Below are 13,255 nucleotides of genomic sequence, written 5' to 3'. Positions count from 1 at the left end.
TTATTGAACTACTTTACTTAAAAATAAAATAAGGCTATTCAAACAAAGTAGCTTTTGATGGTCTCTTAATACATGTCTGATCTTAGGCTTCATGCTTTGACACTGAGAACAAGGTCGGTGTATAGTCAGGAGTTAGCCAGAGAAACAGAAGCAGTAGAAGATGTATTGAGGGATTGATTGTGATGGATTGGCTTGTGCAATTGTGGGAAGTGGCCAGGAAAGTCTGAGTCCCATAAGGAATGCCATTAGGTTTGGCAGGCTGAAACTCTTGGATAAGGAGTGAGGGTATTGTCCACAGGTAGAATTTCTTCTTCTTCAGAGAACTGTCAGCTCTGTTTTTAAGATCTTCAAATTGATTGAATCAGGCCCATTATCTCCCTTACTTAAAGCAGCATGATTATGAACTTCTATCACATCTACAGAATACCTTCATGAGAACACCTAGGTTAATAGTTGATTGAATAACTGGGTACTGTAGCCTAGCCAAGTTGACATATAAAACATTCTGCCCATTGTCAACTTGGCACCTGTATTCATCTCCTTAAATCATACTTAATTTCCAAATAAAAATAGTGACAAAGTCAAATGTCCACCTAACATGATACAACTGTACTGTGAGCATATAAAAATACTCTAATCCATTACCCAAAAGAAGTCCAAAATCCTTGGGTGATGTTCACTTTTCTCCTTTGATATCCTGTGGCTTAAACATGGTAACATAAAGTTAACTAATATTGATACATCTTATATTAGATTATTAAAGACAGGAGAGGGAAGAAAACATAAAGATTTAGAATATACACACACAAACATATTTATAACAAAATAAGGAAGAAATCTTCATAACCGTTATGGTCCTCATTTCTGCAACTTGTCACATGGTCATGGCTAGTATCTACTGCTATCTTCTTACACCACCCATCCCATATACCCTATGCCTTCCGCAAACACCTCAGCTGAGCCTGGTTCTTTGCCTGGTAGGGTGACCTAAACCTTCATTACTAAGGAGTCTGGGCCATTAGTACTCCTGCCTGAGCTGGATTGTTGCAATTTTCTATTGATTTTAACCACAGGACCTGGTAGTACTGAGAAATGCCCTAAGTGATCTTCTGTATTCCAGGCAGATTCATCCTAACCTCCTGTGGTAGTTAGATTCAGTTGTCAACTTGGCCAGGTGAAAGCACCTAGTTCTGTTGCTGTGGACATGAGCCAATGGTAGGTGAATCTCATCTGTTGCTAATTACATCCGCAGTCGGCTAGGAGGCGTGTCTGCTGCAATGAGTGACGTTTAACTTAATTGACTTGTGCTTAAATGAGAGAACGCAATGTAGCACAGTCTAAGCAGCTCAGCATTCCTCATCTCAGCACTAGCAGCTCAGCCCAGGCCTTTGGAGATGCAGAAAGAAGTTACCCCGGGGAAAGTTGTTGGAACCCAGGGGCCTGGAGAGAAGACCAGCAGAGACCATCCTGTGCCTTCCATGTAAGAAAGAACCTCAGTGGAAAGTTAGCTGCCTTTCCTCTGAAGAACCAACAAAATAAATCCCCTTTTATTAAAAGCCAATCCGTCTCTGGTGTGTTGCATTTCGGCAGCTAGCAAACTAGAACACCTCCATTGGTAGTGGAAGTCTAATTTCCTCTTGGTAATCAAGATCAGTCACCCAACCAGTACAGTAAGTCCTTTTTTTTTTGCCATTGATTCAAAGGAATGAGGACCTCAAAGTGACTGGGCGGCAGTCTTAACTTCCAATTGAATGGAATCATTGTTGTATTTCTTGATAGAAACATTTCTCCTTTTAGGACTAAGACCTATAGATCAGCAGAGGATAAAGTTGCAAGGATAAGATGCAAAGCTTTGGTCAGTGGATTACTAAGGGCACTAGGGGTAATAGTGAGTGGTGCCACTCCCATTTCCACCTCTTGAGTCCTAGCTGTGTGAATCTAGGCTATGCGAGAAACAGCACCATACACTGGAGCATATGCAGCCCCTTGAAGAATGGTGCCCCAGTCCTGCAAGGTGTTCCAACCTATCCATTGCTGTAACTGAGACTTCAAAAGGCCATTCCATCATTCTGTCAAGCCAACTTCTTCAGGATGTTGGGAAACATGGTAAGAACAAAGAATTCCATGAGCATTCCCCATTACCACACTTCATTTGCTCTGAACTGAGTTTCTTCATCAGAAGCAATGCTGTGTGGAGTACCATAACAGTAGGTAGGGCATTTTGTTAAATCCATGCAATGAGTGCAGGGAAGGTCAATCCATATCCAGACTAAGTGAATATTCAAATTACTGCCAGGGCAATATAATCAATCTTTCACCAGGTAGCTGGCTGGTCACCTCAGGGAATGGTGCCATAATGGGGACTCAGTATAGGTTTCTGCTACTGGCATATTGGGCACTCGGCAGTGGATATAGCCAGGTCAGCATTGCTAAGTGGAAGTCCATGTTATTGTGCCCATGCAAAGCCTCCATTCCTACAACTATGACGAGTTTGCTCTTGATCCCATTGGGTAATCACAGGAATGACTGGGGAAAGAGGCAGAGTTGAATTCACAGAATAAGTTATACGATCCAGTCAACTATGAAAATCTTCTTCTGCTGAGTTTATCCTCTGGTGAGCATACACATGGGATATACATATCTTCACAGTCTTTGTCCATTCAGAAAGGTCTATCCAAATAACTCTTCCCTAGAACTCCTTATCACCAGTCTTTTGGTCATGTTCCTTACAAGTCCCTGACCAATCAAACAGACCATTAGCCACAGCCCGAGAATCAATATAGACCTAAGGGCACTTCCCCTTCCAAGCAAAACGCATAACCAGGTGTAATGCTAGAAGTTCTGTCCACTGGGAAGTTTTTCCTAATCTTTGTTCTTTGGGGATGTTCCAGAGGGAGTGAAGTGTTGAAACTATCCATTTTAGGGTTAAGCCTTCATATTGCAGAGAGCCATTTGTAAACCAGGACTGAATAGTCTCTTCCTCAGTCAACTGTTCATATGAAGCCATAAATGTGGACCTAAAAAGAGAAGGTAATGTAACAAGAGTAGAGTCCATGGGCATTTGGGCCACTTCCTCATGTAGTACACTTGTGTTTTCAGGGCCTACTTGAGCTCAATTTCTTATACAGCATGTCCACTTGATAATAGAGTACTGTTGTGGGTAGCCACCTTTATGTCTTAATGGGTCAAACTATACCCATTTATGATGGACAGCTCAGGTCACATAGTAACTTGGTGGGTGTTTTAGTTTGCTAATGCTGCTGAAATGCAATAAGTCAGAAATGAGTTGGCTTTTATAAAGGGGGTTTGTTAAGCTACAAGTTTACAGTTACAAGGCCATAAATAAGTCCAAACTAAGGCATCTAGAGAAATTTTCCTTGGCTCAAGAAAGGCAGATGGGTCCAGAACACCTCTGTCAGCTGGGAAGGATCATGGCTGGTGTCTTCTGGTTCTGATTATTAGAACCAGATAATATAAATAATAATTATGACTGATTATTTCCTGCGCTGGTTTGAAAATATTATGTACCCCCAAAAAGTCATGTTTTAATCCTGATTCAATCTGGTAAATTCAGCCATTTTTTAAAAATTTGATTCAATGCTGTAGGTTGGAATCTTTTGATTAGATTATCTCCACAAAAATGAGATGCATCCAATTGTGGCTGTGACCTTTAATTAAACAGAGATGTGATTAGTTTACTGAATTTTTTTTAAAAAGGAAACATTTTGGAGAGAGCTAGAAATGACAGAGCCGACAGAAAATTTCAGAGCAGAGCTGATACTTGGAGAAGAGAGATACAGATGTTTGGAAATGCTTAGAACCCAGCAGATGTTGCCATGAAATGTTAAACAAGCCAGAACCTGGAAAGAGTAAAGGAAAGTAAAGAGATTAAAGCCAGTCCTGGAGAAGCAAAGTGAGGAACCTCCACAAAAATAGAGGCTGAAAGTAACAAAGCCCAGGAACAAGGGACCAGCAGGTGTCAGCCACTTGACTACCCAGCTGATAGAGATGTTCCTGACCCATCGACCTTCACTGAATTAAGGTATCCTTTCCTGGATGCCTTAGTTTGGACATTTTTATAGGTTTAGAAATGTAAACTTGTAACTTATTAAATTCCCCCTTTTAAAAACCATTCTATTTCTAGTATATCACATTCCGGTGATTTGCAAAGTAGCACATTTCCCTTTCCCCAATGCACAGTCACCATGGTAAATGACCATAGGTCCCTTTGGGGAAGTCTGAGAAAAAGATTACCAGTATAAATTGTTGTGGTTTTAGCAGGGTCCTTTCTCAAGGGTACCTGGCCTCCCCTTCATTCAAGGAGTTCTGGGTTTTTAGACTGATAAAAATCTAGGAAATCATTGAGGGGCAATAATTCAGGTTAAACTTCTGTTCACTAGGCCTAGAACTACTCTGTTTATAGAGATTATATAAGAATATAGTAGACTTCCAGCCTGTATCTTTTCTACAGTCACCCTGATCAACTAGCCGATACCATAGGTCTCTGCAAGTCAGACCGCTGTGAGTATCGCTTTGTATCTGCTGTCCATTTTGGTAGCTCTTCCACCTTCATTTTGGTGTTTATGTTCCATCACCGGGTCCTTGCCACCTCTAGATCCCATTATCCCATTCAGTTTTTTGATCCCAGTGTAATGGTAGCAGTTCCCACTGTAATTTATGACCTACAGAGAAGAACAACCACAGAGCTCCCTTCACAAATTTATTTCTCACAGTCTTGATAAAAGGTGTATCCTCTGCAACTTCCCAGGGTGGGTGAGAAGGTCTTACATGCTAAATCCACAAGTTTTCTTCCATATGATAGCTCTTAAAAACTCTTATATCATTATTTACTTGGCTTGTTTTTAAAGGGAGAAGAGCCAAGGGAAATTATTTAGAATTTTCACTGGAAAACTCTGGGAGTGGGATTACTTATCCCAGTCATTAAAATAAATAAATAAATTGTTGAATGACTTTCCTTTCATGAAGTCACACAGTCCTATACCCCTAATTCTGAATGTTTCAATTCAAGAGAAGGAAAAATAGACCCAGAGTATAGCTTGGGAAAAAAGGAGAAAATATCTAATTTCCCCCTTCTCTTTATTACATTCTTCTATATTTTTCTATTCCTATTTTTTCTATAGATGTAGTTTTGTGGGCAGTGAATTATCCATTTATTAAAGAGTCATGCTTAGATTTCATCTTTCATTGATTTTGGCTAAACTGATTTCTTAGCTTTAAAGGTAGCTAGATTTTGTTAATACTTCTGAGGTTGGAGCACATTATATTCTTTTGGCATGACCATAAGTATGATATAAGGTGATTTGTTGGATTCACTTGAATGCAGCTTATGCTGTGAAAAGAGTTTAATTGATACAGATGAAAAAATTTCCCATGAAGTTTTTCATTGTAAAATCCCGATTATTTCATTTAATTGGATTTGTAATTTTATTCACTCAAAGTTGCACAGTTTAAATGTTGCAATTTAATTTTAAAGAATTTCTTTGAACTGCTTCACAAAATCTGTCTTTAAAATGGGAAATTGTATTCTAAGCTCTAAATGAATTTCTAGGACTTTTTTTTCTGCTCGTGAGACTAGAGTGGATACTACACTTAATAAAATGCTTTCTCTTCCCATGAGACTAAACAAATAAAGACCACCTGCTTCCAATCTATTTGCTTTCCAGGCTGCAACAATAATACATCTGAGACAAATTACAGAACCTTCCTGCATAAATAGCAGAATGGTACTTACAATAAGCAGAATTTCATCACTTTCCTTACTCTTGTAATGTATTGATATTAACAGAGAAAAACTCACAAGTGCCCAAATGATTGTTTGGCCTAAGCTTAAATAGAAAATTACAATGTAGGGTAGATATTAAGTATGTACAAACTAAGAAAGATTTGAGGAATTTGAAATTTTAATAAGATTAAAAATGATACTCTGATATAAATACTAAGAACAATTATGATTCTTGCTTATATGGAATTACATAACCGTAGGTTGTTTTCATGTATTTGAGATATTTGAAGATGGTGAAATGGACTATATACCTTTCCTCTTTTATCAGTAACATATTTTGTAGACTCTGCAAAATGACAAAGAGTAGAGAAATCGTTTATCTATAAAAGAAAAAGTGAAAAAGAACACTATAGCAATATCAATATCCAGAAATAAAACATTAAAAAAATTTTCTCCGGTCTTTTCTCTAAGCCACATGTGTGTGTTGCATGTGATTTATGCTCACACACCTGTGAAATGCATAGATATATCTTTTATGTAACTGAAATAATACTCCATATCTTCTCATTCTTAAATTTTAGTTTATCATATGAGCATGCTATGTTATTGAATATTTTGAAAACACAAGTAAAATGGCTATAAATATTTTTCTATGGCTACATCTTAGTTAGAGTATTCCCCTATTTTGACATTTTTGTCTGTTCCTATTTCTCCCCTAAATATATCCACTATCTCACATTTAATCATAAATATTTTTTGGTTTTTTAAACTACCTTTAACACCTATGGATGTACCCCAAATACTGTGGTTTAGTTTTTCTGATTCTGAACTTAATGTAATTGGAATCATACTGTTCATATTATCTTATATATGACTCCTTCCACTCACTTTTTCCATTCATCCTTGTTGTTGCATGTAGTTATAGTTCTTTCATTGTATTTGCTGTACTATATTGCACTGTATGAATATTCATAATGTATCTATGTTCTTTGGGATTGTTTTTCTCAATTTGTGGCTTTTACAAATAATTCTTGTTTGCATGACCTTTTGCATGTCTCATAGTGTGCATATATATATATATGCATTTCACTTGTTTACTAAGATGAAACTACTACATCATAAAGAAGTTGTATCTTCAACTTCGGTAGATAGTGCCAAATTCTTTAACAAAATGGCTGTACCCATTGTACTCCCATCAGCAGTAGAAATTCCAACACTTCTATTTTCTAGCCAACATTTGATATTATCAGTCATTTTCAATTTTTTCTCTTCTGTGGCTATGTAGTGATAAACCCATTATGGATTTTAATTTGCATTTCTTTGGATGCTAATAAGAGTCATGGCTATTTGGATACTCTTTTTATATGAAACACCTCTAAAATCTCTATCTCATTTTAAGTTTATTTGAATTTATTTTTGTTTTAGTCTAGTAGTTCTCTTTATCGTCTGGATACAAACCATTTGTCAGTTATATGTGTTGCAGACTCATTCTAGGGCATTTTAGTGGAAATATAATTCTAGGCTGCAGTTATTTTATTTCATCTCCTTGAAGCCATCTTTCCATTGTCTCTGGCTTTATTGTTTCTTTTGAGAAGTCAATTGTTTAATTTTTGATTTTCTGAAAATAATTCTTTTCTTTTTCTCTTGCTACACGTCCTGATTGTTTTTGGAGCTCGGGAGTCCAACCATATCTTTCTTATTATTATCTAGCTTTACATTTGATGGGATCCTTAAATATGCACGTTGAGGTCTTTTTTAATGTTGGAAAATTCTTAGCCCCTAACTCTTCAAATATTATTTCTATGTCATTTTCTCTCTCTTTCTGGGGCTCCAATAATATGCATGTTAAACATCCTCCCTGTATACTTTATGTCTCTTACTATCTCTAGTTTCCATACTTTTGTCTCTCAGAGTTTTATTTTGAATAATTTCTTCAGGCCTACATCTCTTAAGCTGTGTTTAATCCTTCCATTCAATGATTTTTTAATTTCAACTTTCCCTTTATTTTAGAATGTCTATTTGATTATTTTTTTCCTATCTGAAAAGTCAGTTTTCTTAATTTCTAGTTCTCTGTGGAAATTTTTATTCTTGAATATTTCACAGACATCCTAATACATGGTAAAGGATATCTTGTTCATTTTGTATTATCTCCTCATAAACCTGGTTATTTTTATATTCAAATATTGTATTTGAAAAATTTAATGATTTGATACCTAAAATATCTTCCTCCAGAGAAGATTTTATTACAGGTGGATGGGGCTCTAGAAATTCTCAATGGACTTGATCCAGTTTTAGGGATTTCAGGTGCTACATTTTAGATGATATGTAGCTTGGATGGAGTCTACCAGAAACTCTCTTGCATCTGGTTCCTCCTTACTCTCAGGGTACAGTCTTTTGGTTCCCAACTCAATAATTGGAGGATTCCCAGGACTTTATCTTTAGTTGACCCAACGCTCACAAGTACTATTCAGCCTCTCAGTGTCATCTTTTTCTTGTCAGCAAATGCCCCATAGAGACATGCTTTTAATGCTAGGAGCACTTCTTCAAATTTCAGTTTCATCCTGGATGTTTACCAAGTGGTTCTTCATTTGTTTTAAAAATTGTCCACACCTTCAAGCAGACTTCTGTTTAAATTTTGCCCAGCCTTTTTCATTGTCGTCAGTGGAAGGATTGATTCAAATTGCCCAGCTTCCATTAATGAAGATAAGAGCATTTTCTAATTGTTTTTATTAAAAACTTCAGTCATTTTCCCCAATACCATTTGTTGAGAATTAGATCCTTCCTTATTGTTCCTTTGTAATTTATTTATCTTAAATGTAATCTGTGTCATCACATGAATTTATCACATTTTATTGTGCATTAGATTGACAGTTGGGTATTGTGGTTAACCAGAAAAATCTCTGCAGCAAGATTGCCTAGGCTCAAATCCCAGATCTGTCACTTACCATGTGACATTGGGAGTTTTTCTTATTCCCAAGTCAGTGACTGAGTACCTATTATTTATCTGCAAAATAGGGGGAAATGATAATAGTAGGACATATCGGAAGACAGCTAATAGGTTACAATAGGTAGTATATGTAAAGAACCTTAGAAAAATGCCTGGCAAACAGTAAGCAACCTATAGTATTACATGTTTCTATTTTTGTATATCTTAGATTATGCAATGAAGTTCATTATTCCTTGCGTGTGACAAGGTGCTTTTCATTTATTGGTTTTTCAACCCACTGTTTTCTAAACCATGCCTACAAGGCAGATATTTCATTTTTCTTGGTACTTCAAGTAATTTGCAAAAATGCAGAGCTATAAAGCAAATTAAATGACTGGGCTAGGAATCATACCCAGTGCAGTCTTCCTCCAAAATAAGAATATAAAAGTTTCCAAAAACTTAGAAAAAAAAAAGGTTGCTTGCTCTGTAATCTTGGTAATAAGTAGCCACTAGAACATATTTTAAGCCTGCTCAATTGACCAATGACTACTCACTTCAGTGAACATGCTTTTGCCAGCCAATCAATCAGTATCAATCTCTTGCTTCTGTAATTTAGCCAAGTGGATATAGATTTATTTCTACTAAACAGACCTTACAATGCTAACCAAACAACAGGCTCCCTTGACTAATCATGCGTATACTGATAATGTCAACTCACGGATACCTCTGAAAGTCCACCAATCCCTGAGCTCCATGCTTCCCCCAAAACTCCAAATAAGATCAGTGCTCTGCTCTGCTCAGAGGCTGTCTTACCAACATTGTTCTCCTTTACTATAGTCTTTTTATTATATATTTTTTATTTTTTGTATTTCATCATGTTATCATTTTATTATTTATGGTCTTTTTATTTCCAATACTGAATGACAGTCTCAGCATTTTCTGACAATCCTGGAGGTAACATCAGCATAATTTTGAAGATCCTTGTATAGCAGCATATCAGGGAATGCTCAGATCAACAGGTATAATCATCAAATCCTCACTCCCAAACTCCATTTATCCTTCAGATCTTCTCCCAGGAGCATTAGTTCAATAATAAGCTCTGACTAGTTCCACTGAGTTCTTGTTGCTGAATTTATCATTCTAGCTTTTAAGTTTTCATATAAGGCAATTAAGTTTTTCTTTTTTAATTCAGTAACTAGACCTTTGTTTTGGAAGTACACCCCTTAGAATCAAGCCTACCTCTTTGTATAAGGTTATTAGACCTTCTGTTTGGGAGGTATACACTTTGACAAATATATTAACCTGCTTACTGTCTTACTGCTTGCCTTGTTTTAGTTTTTGTGTTGGTTTATATGTACAAAGACATTTTTCATGTATTTTTGTTTTATCCTGGATTGTCTTGTTTCTGTTGAATGTATGTATAAGGGAGGGTTTCACAGGGAATAGACTGAGGTTATAAGTCTGATAAGTCTCCTATTGATTCCAAGTAGGTCCTAGGTTTAGAGGCAACAAATCTGTGAAAAAGAGATTGTTCAAATTCTATAGGTTTCCCGAAAACTGTCACACCTGTACTCCTTATCTTGTCAGTTTGTGAAAGGCCACTTTCTTTAGTTTGTATTCCTTGACTGATTATACAACTCCTTCATCTCTACTTGGTAAGCACACCCAAGTAATCATTCACAGGCACATACTGTTGACTAAATGTGTAGTTTATCAAGGGTTTGTTTATGTAAAAGTTGAGACCTCTTCCTGGAAAAACTACTTTATATTTAAAATTGCACTGTAATCCTAACTGTTGCATTTTCATTGTTAAATCGCAAAAAAAAAGACATAAAATAATGTCAAAATAACATTTGACATTTGAAATGCTGTAGTCAGTAAATTAATATGATTAAGAGGAATTCTTAATGCTAAATAGTCAAGAGGCAGCTTCTTAAATAGATATACTTAGGTCTTCATATAGAAGTCTAACTCCAAGAAAGTATTTCTTAAAGACTTTGAAAGCTTCTGAAATGTATCCTCCTTGCATCTCTCCTTCTTTGCCGAGCTTCACCTGACTGTTTATATAAATTAAGTTTTCTTTAGTGTTTTTTTTTTCTAGGGGAAGAACACTCACATTGTAAACTTGCTTGACAAGAATGCTGTCTATTTAATTTGAATAAGACCATTGTGTAGGGTCAAGTAAAGGTTTTAATTAAGGTGTTTCCTAAACTTCAGGAAGACAGGCAAAATTTCCTACAGAACTTAGGACTTTGCTAGATACTTATTTTTCTGAATTACAGATCTGTACCAACTTATCAATTAATTATTAGTCCTTCAAGTGGGAAAAAATTTGCAAGTGCAGCAGGTTAGAATATAGAAGATTTAATGAATCCAATTATGTAAATTTTACAAAACAGAAATAGAAAATAAAATAGGAAATTCCATAAGTCTTTCTTTTAATTAATTAAATTAAAATTCAAAATTTTGAACTAGATAAAGATGAAAAAATAGACTTAAGAAAACTTTCAAGTTATATTCTGGGGTAGACCCAACTGCTGAAATAGAGAGCCTTGTCCTCCATTTTTGTAAATGGCTTCAAACCAGAATTAGAGAATTTAAAAAGAAAAAATAAATTTATTAAAATGTGAAATTTTCAACTTATTAAATATCCAGTAAGTGGCTAGGAATTTCTAGATAGTCTTAAAAATAAACACGCTGTAAATCAATTCAGTTCATGGCTCTCCAAGTAAAACAACCAAAATGATCCATTTTCTATGATTTGGGAGCCTATAGATAAGAATAACTGAAGATTTTACATGCAACACGCCACTGATATCCCATATTGACTAATAAATTAAAGAACAACTATGTGAAATCTGTTCATAGATGCCTCTCAATGGGATACATTAGCAAATATTTCCCTGACTTATCCGACTCCTAAGAGGAATTATATTTATTTATACAACGGTACAACTTTTTTAAAAAACTGTGGATGTCAAAATATCTATTATTAATCCTACTACTATAGAACATATTTCACAGTAAAAGGTTAATATTTTCTCAAAAAAAAAGCAAACTGCTTTGTAAGGTATAAAATGTTTAAGAGAAAATTATTAAGGTAAAAATGACTGGCTGTGCCACAGTGAAAAAGATAATAAAAGACAAATTTGAGAATGTATAGCAAATTGTGGAAGGCTTAGGGAAAAACAAGCTTTAATATACCATGGCTTATTAGAAATCTCAAGTAGCGAAAATTGCTAACAATTATCTGATCTTGCCTGAAAGTGACATATTGAATCATTATCAAAGGAATACTTTTAATTCTCTGTGATACAAAACCAGCAAATTTAATAGGTAGGGTCTCCTTCCAGACAAAACGTTCTGAAGCTTCTTACCACACAGAAAAAGAACATAAAGTATGACTATTAGGATACTTTCACTATATGGTTGAAGAAATTACCAAAGAAATAGCTATGGTCTAAAATTTTCTATGAGCAAAAGACTCCACAGACAAAGGCAAATTAATTTGATCAGAGTTCATAAGAATTCAAATTGATTCTTCCTGGATTATATAAACCTTTCTTTCAGTGCAAATATGAAAAGGTTAAGCCACGCTCTTGGGCAATTAACTCAATAACATGGCACACATCAAAAAACCCTTGTCTATGAAAGCCTATTTCTTAATTCAGTAGCCAGTAGCAATTACAGGCATCAATTAAATTAATAATATCACCTTCAGAATTTATACTGGTCTTTTAAATCTAATTAACCACATGTAGTAAATCCTTAATGCTACTGGAAACCATCTAACATTTTTATACTAGTTGATTAATTTTGATTTATTGTTACCCTATCCTTCAATTACCATCGACTGGTGCAACACTCTTAACCCACCAACTCCATAATCCTCACTCCATGAAGTATAACCCATTGCTATATTTCCTTAATTCAAGAAGTGTCCATGTTCAGAACAGAATTTTGGAGCACTCCAACACAAATGCTGACAATATTATTTTATCGATGGGTCTTACATTTACAATAAAAATACAATACCAGTCTTGATTAATAAGAAGTAGTTCAATTCATCTTGTAAAATCTAATTCCTTATCAGAGGCCAGTTATTCAAATGACCAAACTGTGTGGGCCTCTCTAAGGCATTTGAAACGAATAAAATAAAATAATAAACTTAAAATAATAACTGGTATTCCTTTCAAATTATTTCCTTTTTTGAAAAGATAATAGAAAAATACTTTTTAAAAACTTTATTAGGTAATTTTAAAATAATAAACAACAAATACATTGGTGAATTGTTGGGTTGATACTACCTTAAAATAATAGTTGTCGAAAGTAGAAACTCTTGGGGGGATGTGTGCACAAAAGTAGACATCTTGGGGGAATGTGTGCACAACTAAATGATGATACTGTGAGCCAGTGATTGTACCTTTCAGATGGTTTGTATGGTGTGTACGTGTATCTCAATAAAACTGTATTTAAAAAAGTAGAAACACTTGTAATATCAGAAATGCTTTAAAACAGATTGCAATGATGGTTCCATACTTCTATAAGTCCTACTTAAAACCATTGAATTGTTCAGTTAAAAATGG

This window comes from Tamandua tetradactyla, chromosome 6, assembly GCF_023851605.1.
Source record: "Tamandua tetradactyla isolate mTamTet1 chromosome 6, mTamTet1.pri, whole genome shotgun sequence".
Classification (NCBI taxonomy): Eukaryota; Metazoa; Chordata; class Mammalia; order Pilosa; family Myrmecophagidae; genus Tamandua; species Tamandua tetradactyla.
This window is presented reverse-complemented; position numbering follows the sequence as displayed.